The following is a 19,095-nucleotide window of genomic DNA, read 5'->3' on the forward strand; positions in this document are numbered from 1 at the left end:
TTCACTGATGATACAGTGCTGGTGGCTAATCTGAGTGAGAAACTACAGAAGTTGGTGAATGAGTTTGGTAAAAAGTGTGAAAGAAGAAAGCTGAGGGTAAATGTGAATGAGAGCAAGGTTATAAAGTTCACTAGGGTTGAGAGACAAGTAAATCGGAAGGTAAGTTTGAATGGAGAAAAACTGAAGAAAGTGAAGTGTTTTAGATTTCTGGGAGTGGATTTAGCAGTGGATGGACCCATGGATGCTGAAGTGAGTCACAGAGGTGGGGGAGAGGGCGAAGGTTCTTGGAGCTTCGAAGAATGTGTGGAAGGAGAGAACGTTATCTCGAAGAGCAAAAATGGGATGTTTGTAGGAATAATGGTTCCATCAATGTTATATGGTTGCGAGGCATTGGCTATAGATAGGGTTGTGTGGAGGAGGTTAGATGTGTTGGAAGTGAAATATTTGAGGACAATATGTGGTGTGAGGTGGATTGATTAAGTAATGAAAGGATAAGAAAGGTGCGTGGTACTAAAAGGAGTGTGGTTGAGAGAGCAGGAAAGGATGTATTGAAATAGTTTGGTCACATGGAGAGAATGAGTGAGGAAAGATTGACACAGTGGATATATGTGTCCAAGGTAGAGGGAACGAGAAGTGGGAGACCAAATTGGAGATGGAAGGTTTGAGGGGAAAGATTTTGTGCGATAGGGGCCTGAACATACAGAAGGGTAAAAGGCGTGCAAGGAATAGAGTCAATTGGATGGATGTGGTATACCGGGGTCGACGAGCAGTCAATGAATTGAAGCAGGGCACGTGAAGCGTCTGGGATTAACCATGGGAAATTTTGTTGGGCCTGGATGTGGTTTCGGTGTATCATAAATGATAGCTAAAGACTGAGTGTGAACGAATGTGGCCATTGTTGTCTTTTGTTGGGCCTATCTCGCGTGCACGCGTGCGCGTGGGTGTGGGGAGGTGGGGACGGGGTGCTGGTTTTCATGTGTGGCTGGGTGGCGACGTGAATGGCTGAAGGCAGGAGCTTGTGTATATATGTATATGTCTGTGTATGTATATGTATGTATACGTTGAAATGTATAGTTATGTATGTGTGCGTTTGTAGGCGTTTATGTAAATACAACTCTATATATAGCCCATGCCTCGCAACCATATAACATTGCTGGAACCAATATTCCTTCAAACATACCCAATTTTGCTCTCCAAGATAACGTACTCGACCTCCACACCTTTTTCAACGCTCCCAGAACTTTCGCCCCTCTCCCACCCTATGATTCACTTCCGCTTCCATGGTTCCATCAGCTGCCAGATTCACTCCAAGGTATCTATAACACTTCACTTCCTCCAGTTTTTCTCCATTCAAACTTACCTCCCAGTTGACTTGTCCCTCAACCCCACTGTACCCATTATCCTTGCTCCTATTCACATTTAATCTCAGCTTTCTTCTTTCACACACTTTACCAAACTCAGTCACCAGCTTCTGCAGTTTCTCACCCGAATCAGCCATCAGCACTGTATCCTCAGCGAACAACTGACTCACTTTCCAAGCTCTCTCATCAACAATAGACAGCATACTTGCCCCTCTTTCCAAAACTCTTGCATTCACCTGCCTAACAACCCCATCCATAAACAAATTAAACAACCATGGAGACATCACGCACCCCTGCCGCAAACCAACATTCACTGAGAACCAATCACTTTCCTCTCTTCCTACACGTACACATGCCTTACATCCACGATAAAAAGTTTTCACTGCCTCTGACAAGTTGCCTCCCACACCTATATATTCTTAAAACCTTCCACAGAGCATCTCTATCAACTCCATCATATGCCTTCTCCAGATCCATAAATGCTACATACAAATCCATTTGCTTTTCTATGTATTTCTCACATATATTCTTCAAAGCATACACCTAATTCACACATCCTCTACCACTTTTGAAACCACACTGCTCTTCCCCAATATGATGCTCTGTACATGCCTTCACCCTCTCAATCAATTCCCTCCCATATAATTTCCCGGGAATAGTCAACACACTTATACCTCTGTAATTTGAGCACTCACTTTTATCCCCTTTGCCTTCGTACAATGGCACCATGGAAGTATTCCGCCAATCCTCAGGCACCTCCCCTCCCCTCTTTGTATTTTAATTTTCTAAAAGAGGAAACAGAAGAAGAAGTCACGCGGAGAGTGCTCATCCTCCTCGAAGGCTCAGATTGGGGTGTCTAAATGTGTGTGGATTTAACCAAGATGAGAAAAAAGGAGAGATAGGTGGTATGTTTGAGGAAAGGAACCTGTATGTTTTGGCTCTGAGTGAAACGAAGCTCTAGTGTAAAGGGGAAGAATGGTTTGGGAATGTCTTGGGAATAAAGTCAGGGGTTAGTGAGAGGACAAGAGCAAGGGAAGGAGTAGCACTACTCCTGAAACAGGAGTGGTGGGAGTATGTGATAGAGTGTAAGAAAGTAAATTTTAGATTGATATTGGTAAAACTGAAAGTTGATGGAGAGAGATGGATGTTAATGTGCTGAGAGGTGCAACTGGGGGATGTCTGGTCATTATCTTGTGGAGGCGAAGGTGAAGATTTGTAGAGGTTTTCAGAAAAGAAGAGGGAATGTTGGAGTAAAGAGAGTGGTGAGAGTAAGTGAGCTTGGGAAGGAGACTTGTGTGAGGAAGTACCAGGAGAGAATGAATACAGAATGGAAAAAGGTGAGAACAAAGCATATATAAATATATATATATATATATATATATATATATATATATATATATATATATATATATATATATATATATATATATATATATATATACATATATATATATATATATATATATATATATATATATATATATATATATATATATATATATATATATATATATATATATATATATATATATATATATATATATATATATATATATATATATATATATATATATATATATATATATATATATATATATATATATATATATATATATATATATATAAGTTTGTTGAGTATTCCTGGTAAATTATATTGGAGGGTATTGATTGAGAGGGTGAAGGCATGTACAGAGCATCAGATTGAGGAAGAGCAGTGTGGTTTCAGAAGTGGTAGAGGATGTGTGGATCAGGTGTTTGCTTTGAAGAATGTATGTGAGAAATACTTAGAAAAGCAAATGGATTTGTATGTAGCATTTATGGACCTGGAGAAGGCATATGATAGAGTTGATAGAGATGCTCTGTGGAAGGTATTAAGAATATATGGTGTGGGAGGAAAGTTGTTAGATGCAGTGAAAAGTTTTTATCGAGGATGTAAGGCATGTGTACGTGTAGGAAGAGAGGAAAGTGATTGGTTCTCAGTGAATGTAGGTTTGCGGCAGGGGTGTGTGATGTCTCCATAGTTGTTTAATTTGTTTATGGATGGGGTTGTTAGGGAGGTAAATGCAAGAGTTTTGGAAAGAGGGGCAAGTATGAAGTCAGTTGGGGATGAGAGAGCTTGGGAAGTGAGTCAGTTGTTGTTCGCTGATGATACAGCACTGGTGGCTGATTCATGTGAGAAACTGCAGAAGCTGGTGACTGAGTTTGGTAAAGTGTGTGGAAGAAGAAAGTTAAGAGTAAATGTGAATAAGAGCAAGGTTATTAGGTACAGTAGGGTTGAGGGTCAAGTCAATTGGGAGGTGAGTTTGAATGGAGAAAAACTGGAGGAAGTGAAGTGTTTTAGATATCTGGGAGTGGATCTGGCAGCGGATGGAACCATGGAAGCGGAAGTAGATCATAGGGTGGGGGAGGGGGCGAAAATTCTGGGGGCCTTGAAGAATGTGTGGAAGTCGAGAACATTATCTCGGAAAGCAAAAATGGGTATGCGTTTGCGAGGTAGCGCAAGGAAACAGACGAAAGAAATGGCCCAACCCACCCCCATACACATGTATATACATACGTCCACACACGCAAATATACATACCTACACAGCTTTCCATGGTTTACCCCAGACGCTTCACATGCCCCGATTCAATCCACTGACAGCACGTCAACCCCGGTATACCACATCGCTCCAATTCACTCTATTCCTTGCCCTCCTTTCACCCTCCTGCATGTTCAGGCCCCGATCACACAAAATCTTTTTCACTCCATCTTTCCACCTCCAATTTGGTCTCCCTCTTCTCCTCGTTCCCTCCACCTCCGACACATATATCCTCATGGTCAATCTTTCCTCACTCATTCTCTCCATGTGCCCAAACCATTTCAAAACACCCTCTTCTGCTCTCTCAACCACGCTCTTTTCATTTCCACACATCTCTCTTACCCTTACGTTACTTACTCGATCAAACCACCTCACACCACACATTGTCCTCAAACATCTCATTTCCAGCACATCCATCCTCCTGCGCACAACTCTATCCATAGCCCACGCCTCGCAACCATACAACATTGTTGGAACCACTATTCCTTCAAACATACCCATTTTTGCTTTCCGAGATAATGTTCTCGACTTCCACACATTCTTCAAGGCTCCCAGAATTTTCGCCCCCTCCCCCCACCCTATGATCCACTTCCGCTTCCATGGTTCCATCCGCTGCCAGATCCACTCCCAGATATCTAAAACACTTCACTTCCTCCAGTTTTTCTCCATTCAAACTCACCTCCCGATTGACTTGACCCTCAACCCTACTGTACCTAATAACCTTGCTCTTATTCACATTTACTCTTAACTTTCTTCTTTCACACACTTTACCAAACTCAGTCACCAGCTTCTGCAGTTTCTCACATGAATCAGCCACCAGCGCTGTATCATCAGCGAACAACAACTGACTCACTTCCCAAGCTCTCTCATCCCCAACAGACTTCATACTTGCCCCTCTTTCCAAAACTCTTGCATTCACCTCCCTAACAACCCCATCCATAAACAAATTAAACAACCATGGAGACATCACACCCCTGCCGCAAACCTACATTCACTGAGAACCAATCACTTTCCTCTCTTTCTACACGTACACATGCCTTACATCCTCGATAAAAACTTTTCACTGCTTCTAACAACTTGCCTCCCACACCATATATTCTTAATACCTTCCACAGAGCATCTCTATCAACTCTATCATATGCCTTCTCCAGATCCATAAATGCTACATACAAATCCATTTGCTTTTCTAAGTATTTCTCACATACATTCTTCAAAGCAAACACCTGATCCACACATCCTCTACCACTTCTGAAACCACACTGCTCTTCCCCAATCTGATGCTCTGTACATTCCTTCACCCTCTCACTCAATACCCTCCCATTTAATTTACCAGGAATACTCAACAAACTTATACCTCTGTAATTTGAGCACTCACTCTTATCCCCTTTGCCTTTGTACAATGGCACTATGCACGCATTCCGCCAATCCTCAGGCACCTCACCGTGAGTCATACATACATTAAATAACCTTACCAACCAGTCAACAATACAGTCACCCCCTTTTTTAATAAATTCCACTGCAATACCATCCAAACCTGCTGCCTTGCCGGCTTTCATCTTCCGCAAAGCTTTTAGTACCTCTTCTCTGTTTACCAAATCATTTTCCCTAACCCTCTCACTTTGCACACCACCTCGACCGAAACACTCTATATCTGCCACTCTATCATCAAACACATTCAACAAACCTTCAAAATACTCACTCCATCTCCTTCTCACATCACCACTACTTGTTATCACCTCCCCATTTGCGCCCTTCACTGAAGTTCCCATTTGCTCCCTTGTCTTACGTACTTTATTTACCTCCTTCCAGAACATCTTTTTATTCTCCCTAAAATTTAATGATACTCTCTCACCCCAACTCTCATTTGCCCTTTTTTTCACCTCTTGCACCTTTCTCTTGACCTCCTGTCTCTTTCTTTTATACGTCTCCCACTCAACTGCATTTTTTCCCTGCAAAAATCGTCCAAATGCCTCTCTCTTCTCTTTCACTAATACTCTTACTTCTTCATCCCACCACTCACTACCCTTTCTAATCAACCCACCTCCCACTCTTCTCATGCCACAAGCATCTTTTGCGCAATCCATCACTGATTCCCTAAATACATCCCATTCCTCCCCCACTCCCCTTACTTCCATTGTTCTCACCTTTTTCCATTCTGTGCTCAGTCTCTCCTGGTACTTCCTCACACAAGTCTCCTTCCCAAGCTCACTTACTCTCACCACCCTCTTCACCCCAACATTCACTCTTTTTTTCTGAAAACCCATAGAAATCTTCACCTTAGCCTCCACAAGATAATGATCAGACATCCCTCCAGTTGAACCTCTCAGCACATTAACATCCAAAAGTCTCTCTTTCGCACGCCTGTCAATTAACACGTAATCCAATAACGCTCTCTGGCCATCTCTCCAACTTACATAAGTATACTTATGTATATCTCGCTTTTTAAACCAGGTATTCCCAATCATCAGTCCTTTTTCAGCACATAAATCTACAAGCTCTTCACCATTTCCATTTACAACACTGAACACCCCATGTATACCAATTATTCCCTCAACTGCCACATTACTCACCTTTGCATTCAAATCACCCATCACTATAACCCGGTCTTGTGCATCAAAACCACTTACACACTCATTCAGCTGCTCCCAAAACACTTGCCTCTCATGATCTTTCTTCTTATGCCCAGGTGCATATGCACCAATAATCACCCATCTCTCTCCATCAACTTTCAGTTTTACCCATATTAATCGAGAATTTACTTTCTTACATTCTATCACGTACTCCCATAACTCCTGTTTCAGGAGTACTGCTACTCCTTCCCTTGCTCTTGTCCTCTCACTAACCCCTGACTTTACTCCCAAGACATTCCCAAACCACTCTTCCCCTTCACCCTTGAGCTTCGTTTCACTCAGAGCCAAAACATCCAGGTTCCTTTCCTCAAACATACTACCTATCTCTCCTTTTTTCACATCTTGGTTGCATCCACACACATTTAGGCACCCCAATCTGAGCCTTCGAGGAGTATGAGCACTCCCCGTGTGACTCCTTCTTCTGTTTCCCATTTTAGAAAGTTAAAAAAATACAAGGAGGGGAGGATTTCTGGCCCCCCGCTCCCGTCCCCTCTAGTCGCTTTCTAAGACACGCGAGGAATGCGTGGGAAGTATTCTTTCACCCCTATCCCCAGTATTATATATTGATATATTAAATGCAGTTCTACAAGAAAGTCAGAAAAAAATGAATTGTGTAATCTGTGCTCAGGTTAATATTTGATAAGGCTTCTCAAAGCTATAATGTACAAATATACAATTTTGATAACCAATAATTCCATGGACACAAAATCATAATGTTAAAGAATTTAAAACTTGTAATTCTAATTGCTGCAAATAAGAATTTTGTGAATTATATTATATCATATATATATATATATATATATATATATATATATATATGTTCCCTCTTTTGGAAAATTAAAAAAAAAAAAAAAAATGAGAGGGGAGGATTTCCAGCCCCCCGCTCCATTCCCTTTTAGTCGCCTTCTATCTACGACTCGCAGGGAATACGTGGGAAGTATTTTTTCTCCCTTATCCCCAGGGATAACACTTGCAGCTACACAATATATTATTAGGAACTAGGACTACTTTTACACTTTTGTGGAGAAAAAATAGTAATAAAGTACTATGACAAACTTGGCATAAACATGAAAATATTAAGACAAATCAGATATGACATTCTCAAAAGGCATGTGAAAATGTTTTTGTACAGTGATTTGAGCGAAAGATGAGAGTAACTTGCACTGTGTCCGAAGCTTGAAATAAATGGAAGTATCGTATGCTACATCAAGAAGTTCAAGAACAGCAACCAACATTCTAGTGCTGTCATGCATCAGCAAATATCAAAAAATATCTAAGAAATAAATGAATTCAGAGGCTATCAACTAGGTCAGGGCTTTGATACAACTCTATCAAAATAAAACTGATGATATCCTCCAGCCTTTCCCAATCTACAGAATCTAAAACAACTATTTTCACTGGGCTTCAGAGCAAAACTGTACTAAGATAGTTAATTATTGTCACTATCACACACGCATACTGCAAGCAGAATGTTTATCCAAACACCCTGGTTACCATATGTCTCTTCTAGAATTATTGAAAGCCCATCAACAACTCACTCTACAACTAATTATCACAAAAATAATTCATTCACAGCAACATTGCATTAAGAAGTACCAAAGTGTTATAAAAAAAGGCTGCAACCGTACATACATGAAAAATATAAGCATGGAAAGCATGAGAAGTGAAGCAATCATAGGACATTATGGAAACAGCAAGAGAATAAAATGATAGATTTAGCATTGTACAAGGAATAGAATGAAATTAAGAATGAGTGTGGTAGACTTCTATGGGATGCTATAATGAAAATGTAGCCATAAAAGAAAACTATCAGTAGATGGGAAATCCTTAAAATGTTATCACAATGCTATATTACTAACGTTATTCAAAACAATTAACTTACAGAAAGCTGTATAATGTGAATGACCAACACATCCCATCCTTTGTCCCAATTTCCAACCATTTGTAAACAGAGAAACAGGCTTTGTGCCCTTCCACTTAAAATAAGGAACCCCACTGACTATCGATCTGTTACATCAAAAGAATCACCCAACAGATTAGAGATATATAATGGCAGGAAGTTAAACAACTCTTTCCATCTTACGGCAATGATAAGTTGCATAAACACAGCACATGTCTTTCCTTCCAATGAAGACGAGTTTATGAAGAAACTAAAAGCATTGCTCTGTATGAAACTGTACCAAAAACTAGGATCAGATGAAGAAAACATTCTGCCCAAGCCGAAACCACAAGCTGCCTACTTAGGAAATGTGGACTGGAATATAACTTATAGTCTTTAGTTATTCTCTAACCAATACTGTACCAAGTTACAATGTCTTTTTTAATTCCTGTTTGGTACATGTTTTAGTAATGTGTATAAATATGAATATCACATTATGTTACATCCACTAACTTAGATTCAAAATCAATAGTACATCATGAAGTGTTACGTACAATGGGTATTATTGTTTCATATAATTAGAAATGATATTCTTTGCTACAGATGGTTTGGTGTAACAATCTGAGATGTTAATGGTTATCTCACACATTCACTGTAGTCAAAGTACAGGATAAGCAAGATGATTAGTATCCAAAGCTACACAGTCTGTTAATGAAATTTTCATACAATGATGTAGATTCCAAACAATGTCAACCTATACAGTGCTTTCTGTCATGGAATATGAAGACAGCATTGTATGCTGTATATATATATATATATATATATATATATATATATATATATATATATATATATATATATCATCAAAAACTGGCAGTAGTAGTAGGTCCACGGAACTATTATCCCTGGGGATAGGGGATTAAGAATACTTCCCACGTATTCCCTGCGTGTCGTAGAAGGCGACTAAAAGGGGAGGGAACGGGAGGCTGGAAATCCTCCCCTCTCGTTTTTTTTAAATTTTCCAAAAGAAGGAACAGAGGGGGGCCAGGTGAGGATATTCCACAAAGGCCCAGTCCTCTGTTCTTAACGCTACCTCGCTAACGCGGGAAATGACGAATAGTTTAAAAGAAAAAAGAAAAAAAAAAAAAAAATATATATATATATATATATATATATATATATATATATATATATATATATATATATATATATATATATATATATATATATATATATATATGATCTAAAGTTCCCACACTGTGCACAAATTGAGTATTACAAAATTTGTTTCATACAACAGACAACAGTCAACACCATCGGTAAAACCCAACAGCAGCGTGAGTCTCCGTGTTATGATGGTTGGTGTTGAGGCGCATGACCATCTCGGGATCAACGCTTGTGTTTCGAACTCGGCAGACAGTCGACAGTGAAGGCTGTTTTTGCTCATCGTTTCCTTTTTTTGAATGGTCGATGTTTCCGCTCGTCCAAATTCCCCCTATGTCGAAGAGGTTCTGATAGCCCTCTGACGACACTTCAGCAGTGATCCACCCTAGTCCTGGAACAATTCTGGGAGAAGAAATGGATGCGGTTGTGGGTAGTAGATATTCCTAAATGCTGTAGTTGAGATGACGAGGGAGCTCGTGAACTAGTGATTCCTGTAGAGGAGGAGGACCTGGCATCATAAAGCTGTTCCAAAGCATACAATCGTGACCCAACAGCAACAGTACAGGGAGAGAGTTTCCAAGTGATGATTACGAAGAGAGAAACGATAAAATGTGAGGGCTGGCTCGACTTATTGGAGCAGAAATTCTGTTAAAGTGTAAAAGGTAAATGAAGGAAGAGATAAAGGTATTGTAATCTCTGGTGACCTAAAGCCAAGTTTGCAGTGCATGGAAGCACTAAGAAAGGCGATAGATGAAACTCTTGGATGAAACTTGGAAAACATGAGACAAATAAATGTTCTGTAGGAAGGAAGAAGAAAGAATACAAATGAAAACCTAATGAAGAAGAATAATCGACGCTTGCAGACCGTACCAACGGCACAAGGAACTCATGAGCTGGCAAAACACGTGGGTAGAGGGAGGTTTATATCTTCCTAGTGTTGTATGCATGCCTTCCCATGAATAATTTTTGTGGGTTGCTGCAAGTGAATGGCAGTAACGATATATATATATATATATATACACGGTAACCTATCTGCAGTGTACGGGTTAGGAATTCTTACACTCGCGGGACCCCAACCCTAGAAAAAGCATTTTCATCTCTGCCTTCAGGGAGGATCGAACTCCCGGCCTCTGGTTTACTAGACCAGCGCTCTCGCCACTGAGCTATGAAGGCTCTTGGAATATGATTATTTTTTGTGATTACTATTTCTGTGTTACGGGGAGGGAGCTTTACACGTATTGACCCGTGCCTTCATCTTGTACTATGATTTACTGCTATGTATGTAGGCAAACAGAGTCACCTTAGCCTGATCTAACTGTATATGTCTTTTTCTGTGCCTGTTTGTCTGCCTCTCTGCTTGTCTGTCTGTCTGTGTTCCTGGATTCTGCCTCTTAGGATATAAGTTTAGATGGAGGAAGTGAAGAGTTTGACATATCCGGGAGTGGGTTTAGCAGCAGATGGAACTATGAAAGCGGAAGTGAGTCACAGGGTGGGGGAGGGGGCGAAGCTTCTGGGAACAATGAAGAATATGTGGAAGGAGGGATCTTTATCTCGGAGAGCATATATGGGTATGTTTGAAGGAATAGTAGTTATAACAATGTTATATGTTATATGTCATGAGGTTGCGAGGCATATCCACTTTCATGGTTCCATTAGCTGCTTAGTCAACTCCCAGATAACTAAAACACTTCACTTCCTCCAATTTTTCTCATCTCAAACTTACATCCCAATTAACTTATCCCTCAACCGCACTGAACCTAATAACCTTGCTCTGTCTTACAGACACTCTCAACTTTCTCTTTTCACACACTGTTCCAAACGTAGTCACCAACTTCTGCAGTTTCTCCCTCAAATCACATATATATATGATTTGAGGTAAATAAAGTGCGTAAGACAAGGGATCAAATGGAAACTTCAGTGAAGGGGGCCAATGGGGAAGTGATAACAAGTAGTGGTGATGCGACAAGGAGATGCAGTGAGTATTTGGAAGGTTTGCTGAATATGTGGGTGATAGAGTGGCAAATATGGGGTGTTTTGGTCAAGGTGGTATGCAAAGTGAGAGGGTTAAGGAAAATGATTTGGTAAACAGAGAGGAGGTAGTAAAAGCTTTGTGGAAGATGAAAGCCGGCAAGGCAGCGGGTTTGGATGGTATTGCAGTGGAATTTATTATAAAAGGGGGTGACTGTATTGTTGATTATTTGGTAAGGTTATTCAATGTATGTATGACTCATGATGAGGTGCCTGAGGATTGGCAGAATGTTTGCATAGTGCCACTGTACAAAGGCAAAGGGGATAAAGGTGAGTGCTCAAATTACAGAGGTATAAGTTTGTTGAGTATCTTGGGAAATTGTATTGGAGGGTATTGATTGAGAGGGTGAAGGCACATACAGAGCATCAGATTGGGGGAGAGCAGTGTGGCGTAAGAAGTGGTAGAGGATGTATGGATCAGTGTTTGCAATGAAGAACGTATGTGAAAAATAATTAGAAAAGCAAATGGATTTGTATGTAGCATTTATGGATCTGGAGAAAGCATGTGACAGAGTTGATAGAGATGCTCTGTGGAAGGTATTAAGAATATATGGTGTGGGAGGCAAGTTGTTAGAAGCAGTGAAAAATTTTTATCGAGGATGTAAGGCATGTGTACGAGTAGGAAGAGAGGAAATTGATTGGTTCTCAGTGAATGTCGGTTTGCGGCAGGGGTGCGTGATGCCTCCATGGTTGTTTAATTTGTTAATAGATGGGGTTGTTAGGGATGTGAATACAAGAGTTTTGGAGAGAATGGCAAGTATGCAGTCTTTTGTGCATGAGAGAGCTTGGGAAGTGTCAGTTGTTGTTCGCTGATGATACAGCGCTGGTGGCTGATTCGGGTGAGAAACTGCGGAAGCTGGTGACTGAGTTTGGTAAAGTGTGTGAAAGAAAGTTGAGAGTAAATGTGAATAAGAGCATGGTTATTTGGTACAGTAGGGTTGAGGGACAAGTCATTTGGGAGGTAAGTTTGAATGGAGAGAAACTGGAGGAAGTGAAGTGTTTTAGATATGTGGGAGTGGATTTATCAGCGGATGGATCCATGGAAGCTGAAGTGAGTCATTGGGTGGGGGAGGGGGTAAAGTTATGGGAGCTTTGAAAAAGATGTGGAAGTCATGATCATTATCTCGGAAAGTATAAATGGGTGCGTTTGAAGAAATAGTGGTTTCGACAATGTCACATGGTTGAGAGGCGTGGGCTATAAATAGAGTTGTGTGGAGGAGGGTGGATGTGCTGGAAATGACATGTTTGAGGACAATTTGTGGTGTGAGGTGGTTTGACCTCGTAAGTACTGTAAGGGTAAGATAGATGTGTGGTAATAAAAAGAATGTGGTTGACAGAGTAGAAGACGGAGTTTTGAAATGGTTTGGTCACATGGAGAGAATGAGAGAGGAAAGATTGACCAAGAGGATATATGTGTCAGAGGTGGAGGGAGCTAGAAGTTGGAGACCAAATTGGAGGCGGAAGGATGGAGTGAAAAAGATTTTGAGTGATCGAGGCCTGAACATGAAGGAGGTTGAAAGACTTGCTAGGAATGGAGTGAACTGGAACATTGTGGTATACCGGGGTCGACGTGCTGTCAATGGATTGAACCAGGGTATGTGAAGCGTCTGGGGTAAACCATGGAAAGTTTTGTGGGGTCTGGATGTGGAAAGGGAGCAGTGGTTTCGGTGCATTACACATGGCAGCTAAAGACTGAGTGTGAACGAATTTGACCTTTGTTGTCTTTTCCGAATGCAACCTCGCGCACATGCAAGGGGAAGAGTTTGCCATTTCATTGGAGGTGGGGTGGCGACGGAAATGAATAAGGTTAGAAAGCATGAATTATATACATGTGTATATTTGTATATGTCTGTGTGTGTATATATATGTAAACGTTGAGATGTATAGGTATGTATATGTGCGAGTGTGGACGTGTATGTATATAAATGTGTATGTGGGTGGGTTGGGCCATTCTTTCGTTTATTTCCTTGCGCTACCTCGCTAAAGCGGGAGACAGCGACAAAGTATGATAAAAAACAATATAAATAAATATATATATATATATATATATATATATATATATATATATATATATATATATATATATATATATATATATAAAAGGAGGTGAATGCAAGAGTTTTGGAAAGAGGGGCAAGTATGAAGTCTGTTGGGGATGAGAGAGCTTGGGAAGTGAGTCAGTTGTTGTTCGCTGATGATACAGCGCTGGTGGCTTATTCATGTGAGAAACTGCAGAAGCTGGTGACTGAGTTTGGTAAAGTGTGTGAAAGAAGAAAGTTGAGAGTAAATGTGAATAAGAGCAAGGTTATTTGGCACAGTAGGGTTGAGGGTCAAGTCAATTGGGAGGTGAGTTTGAATGGAGAAAAACTGGAGGAAGTGAAGTGTTTTAGGTATCTGGGAGTAGATTTAGCAGCGGAAGGAATCATGGAAGCTGAAGTGAATCATAGGGTGGGGGAGGGGGCGAAAATCCTGGGAGCCTTGAAGAATGTGTGGAAGTCGAGAACATTATCTCCGAAAGCAAAAATGGGTATGTTTGAAGGAATAGTGGTTCCAACAATGTTGTATGGTTGCGAGGCGTGGGCTATGGATAGAGGTGGGCGGAGGAGGGTGGATGTGCTGGAAATGAGATGTTTAAGGACAATATATGGTGTGAGGTGGTTTGATCGAATATGTAATAATAGGGTAAGAGAGATGTGTGGTAATAAAAGGAGTGTGGTTTAGAAAGGAGAAGAGGGTGTTTTGAATTGGTTTGGTCACATGGAGAGAATGAGTGAGGAAAGATTGACAAAGAGGATATATGTGTCAGAGGTGGAAGGAACGAGGAGAAGTGGGAGACGAAATTGGAGGTGGAAAGATGGAGTGAGAAAGATTTAGAGTGTTCGGGGCCTGAAGATGCAGGTGGATGAAAGGGGTGCGAGGAATAGAGTGAATTGGAACGATGTGGTATACCGGGGTCGACGTGCTGTCAGTCGATTGAACCAGGGTATGTGAAGCGTCTGGGGTAAACCATGGAAAGTTCTGTGGGTCCTGGATGTGGAAAGAGTGCTGTGGTTTTGGTGCATTATCACATGACAGCTAGAGACTGAGTGTGAACGAATCGGGCCTTTGTTGTCTTTTCCTAGCGCTACCCCGCACACTTGAGAGGAAAAGCGGGATGTTATTTCATGTGTGGCGAGTTGACGATGGGAATGAATAAAGGCAGACAGTATGAATTATGTACATGTGTATATATGTATATGACTGTGTGTATATATATATGTATACGTTGAGATGTATAGGTATGTATATTTGCGGGTGTGGACGTGTATGTATATACATGTGTATGTGGGTTGGTTGGGCCATTCTTTCTTCTGTTTCCTTGCGCTACCTCGCTAACGCGGGAGACAGCGACAAAGCAAAATAAATAAATATATATGTATATATATATATATATATATATATATATATATATATATATATATATATATATATATATATATATATATATATATATATTTTTTTTTATACTTTGTCGCTGTCTCCCGCGTTTGCGAGGTAGCGCAAGGAAACAGACGAAAGAAATGGCCCCCCCCCCATACACATGTATATACATACGTCCACACATGCAAATATACATACCTACACAGCTTTCCATGGTTTACCCCAGACGCTTCACATGCCTTGATTCAATCCACTGACAGCACGTCAACCCCGGTATACCACATCGCTCCAATTCACTCTGTTCCTTGCCCTCCTTTCACCCTCCTGCATGTTCAGGCCCCGATCACACAAAATCTTTTTCACTCCATCTTTCCACCTCCAATTTGGTCTCCCTCTTCTTGCTCCCTCCACCTCCGACACATATATCCTCTTGGTCAATCTTTCCTCACTCATCCTCTCCATGTGCCCAAACCACTTCAAAACACCCTCTTCTGCTCTCTCAACCACGCTCTTTTTATTTCCACACATCTCTCTTACCCTTACGTTACTCACTCGATCAAACCACCTCACACCACACATTGTCCTCAAACATCTCATTTCCAGCACATCCATCCTCCTGCGCACAACTCTATCCATAGCCCACGCCTCGCAACCATACAACATTGTTGGAACCACTATTCCTTCAAACATACCCATTTTTGCTTTCCGAGATAATGTTCTCGACTTCCACACATTCTTCAAGGCCCCCAGAATTTTCGCCCCCTCCCCCACCCTATGATCCACTTCCGCTTCCATGGTTCCATCCGCTGCCTGGTCCACTCCCAGATATCTAAAACACTTCACTTCCTCCAGTTTTTCTCCATTCAAACTCACCTCCCAATTGACTTGACCCTCAACCCTACTGTACCTAATAACCTTGCTCTTATTCACATTTACTCTTAACTTTCTTCTTCCACACACTTTACCAAACTCATATATATATATATATATATATATATATATATATATATATATATATATATATATATATATATATATATATATATATATATATATATATATATATATATATATATATATATGTATATATATATATATATATATAGGTGGAAAGATGGAGTGAAAAAGATTTTGTGTGATCGGGGCCTGAACATGCAGGAGGGTGAAAGGAGGGCAAGGAATAGAGTGAATTTGAGCGATGTGGTATACAGGGGTTGACGTGCTGTCAGTGGATTGAATCAAGGCATGTGAAGCGTCTGGGGTAAACCATGGAAAGCTGTGTAGGTATGTATATTTGCGTGTGTGGACGTGTGTATGTCCATGTGTATGGGGGGGGGGCCATTTCTTTCGTCTGTTTCCTTGCGCTACCTCGCAAACGCGGGAGACAGCGACAAAGTATAAAAAAAAAAAAAAAATATATATATATATATATATATATATATATACATATATATATATATATATATATATATATATATATATATATATATATATATATATATATATATATGAGAAAGTATCACAATTTTGCACATGATCAAGATATTCCTATGAGTTCACGGGGAAAATGAAACACGATAAGTTCCCAAGTGCACTGTCGTGTAATAATCATATCATCAGGGGAGACATAAGAGAGAAATATAACACTCAGTTGATGTACATCGAAGAGACGAAGCTATGACGCTATTTGTTGGACATGCGATTGTCCTAAATAGACAACGAGCGTTAATAAACTCATCATTTTAAAAATTTTATCAACAATAAAGTTATCTAATTTGTATAGACCTTCACTAATATTAAGATTATAATTTTTTGTTTATTTAACGATGGAAAATTCAATGGCTTTTCTCGTGGTAATGGAGGTGGAGTTAATAATTGAGATGGCATTTCTCCAGTCAATATAATGATCATAGTTTTTAAAGTGATTAAACAAGGCATTTGATTCTTCTTCCCGTTATCATACTACATTTATGTTGCTTAAGCCTAACAGATAGATCCGTACCAGTCTGCCCAGCATAAAACTTATCACAATTTCTACATGGCACTTTATAGATGCATCCAGGAGAATTTTCTGGTGAATTCCTGATTAAGATATTCTTCATAGTATTATTGTTGCTGAAGGCAACATTTACATTAAAGGATACAAGCAACATGGGAAGAAAAGTAAAATTATTATCAAAAGGGAGAACTAAAGGAATCTTGTTGTCAGTGGGAGGTTTGGGCTCAACTCTATAAAATGATTTCTTCGCTAACTTAAGGGATATATCAATGAAAGATCTAGGGTACTTTAATTTAGGTCCAATAGAATATATCTTCTCAAACACTTCATCAATAAACTCTGGACTGCAAATACGTAATGACATAAGGAACATAGATTGAAATGATGATAATCTAACTCTGTCAGTGTGAGATGAGTAATAATGGACATATGAGCATACATTGGTAGGTTTTCTGTATATGCTAAACTTTAACTTGTTTCCTTTTCTATGGATCATGCAATCTAAATATGGTAAGATACCATTATTTTCATTTTCTACAATAAATTTGATGGAAGGTACTAAAATGTAAAGTAAGGGGAGAAATATTTGTCAATTTTCATTTGTTGGCCAAACAGAAAGAACATCCTCTACATACATAAACGAAACTGCATTAGAAGATATGATATCGCTCTGTAATTGTGTTTCAAAAAATTCCATGCAAAGATTACTTAGTACAGGTGAAAAAGGGTTACCCATTGCCATACCAAATTTTTGAGCATGATAATCTCCTTTGAATTGAAATAAACAGTCTTTTATACACAATTTTGTCAGTTCAATGAAAACAGACTTTGAAGCAGGTAAACGAATAATATCCACGACATGAAACAAGTATTCTAAAAAGTCATCAACTGAAACTTTTGGGAAAGGTGAGGAAACATCAAAGCTAACTAGTTCTAAATCAAAATTAACAGTGATATAATTAAGTTTGTTGACTAAATCTACATTGTTCATGATACTAGAATTTAACACCTTACCTACGAAAGGGCTTAATAAAGAAACTAACCATTTCGATTATTCAACTATGATGGAGCCTACTGAAATCACTATCTATCTATCTATCTATCTATCTATCTATCTATCTATCTATCTATCTATCTATCTATGGGGTGAGAGAGTATCATTAAATTTTTGGGAGAATAAAAAGATGTTTTGGAAACAGGTAAATAAAGTACGTTAGACAAGGGAACAAATGGGAGCTTCAGTGAAGGTGGCTAATGGGGAGGAGATAACAACTAGTGGTGATGTGAGAAGGAGATGGAGTGAGTATTTTGAAGGTTTGTTGAATGTGTTTGATGATAGAGTGGCAGATATAGGGTGTTTTGGTCGAGGTGGTGTGCAAAGTGAGAGGGTTAGGGAAAATGATTTGGTAAACAGAGAAGAGGTAGTAAAATCTTTGCGGAAGATGAAAGCCGGCAAGGCAGCGGGTTTGGATGGTATTGCAGTGGAATTTATTAAAAAGGGGGTGACTGTATTGTTGACTATTTGGTAAGGTTATTTAATGTATATACGTATGACTCATGGTGAGGTGCCTGATGATTGGCGGAATGCTTGCATAGTGCCATTGTACAAAGGCAAAGGAGACAAAGGTGAGTGCTTAAATTACAGAGGTATAAGTTTGTTGAGTATTCCTGGGAAATTATATGGGAGGGTATCGATTGAGAGGGTGAAGGCATGTACAGAGCATCAGATTGGGGAAGAGCAGTGTGATTTCAGAAGTGGTAGAGGATGTGTGGGTCAGGTGTTTGCTTTGAAGAATGTATATGAGAAATACTTAGAAAAGCAAATGGATTTGTATGTAGCATTTATGGATCTGGTGAAGGCATATGATGGAGTTGATAGAGATGCTCTGTGGAAGGTATTAAAAATATATGGTGTGGGAGGCAAGATGTTAGAAGCAGTGAAAAGTTTTTATCGAGGATGTAAGGCATGTGTACGTGTAGGAAGAGAGGAAAGTGATTGGTTCTCAGTGAATGTAGGTTTGCGGCAGGGGTGT

At 39.8% G+C, this 19,095-nt stretch overlaps 1 non-coding gene across 1 annotated transcript; it reads right to left on the bottom strand.

Annotated features, from left to right (window-relative positions):
- Positions 1–10,715: 10,715 nt before the first annotated feature.
- On the bottom strand, positions 10,716–10,788 carry TRNAT-AGU (transfer RNA threonine (anticodon AGU)). Its single transcript has one exon. It is a non-coding gene; the product is annotated as a tRNA-Thr (tRNA).
- Between the last annotated feature and the right edge of the window lie 8,307 nt (positions 10,789–19,095).

Source organism: Panulirus ornatus, chromosome 5, assembly GCF_036320965.1.
Source record: "Panulirus ornatus isolate Po-2019 chromosome 5, ASM3632096v1, whole genome shotgun sequence".
Classification (NCBI taxonomy): domain Eukaryota; kingdom Metazoa; phylum Arthropoda; class Malacostraca; order Decapoda; family Palinuridae; genus Panulirus; species Panulirus ornatus.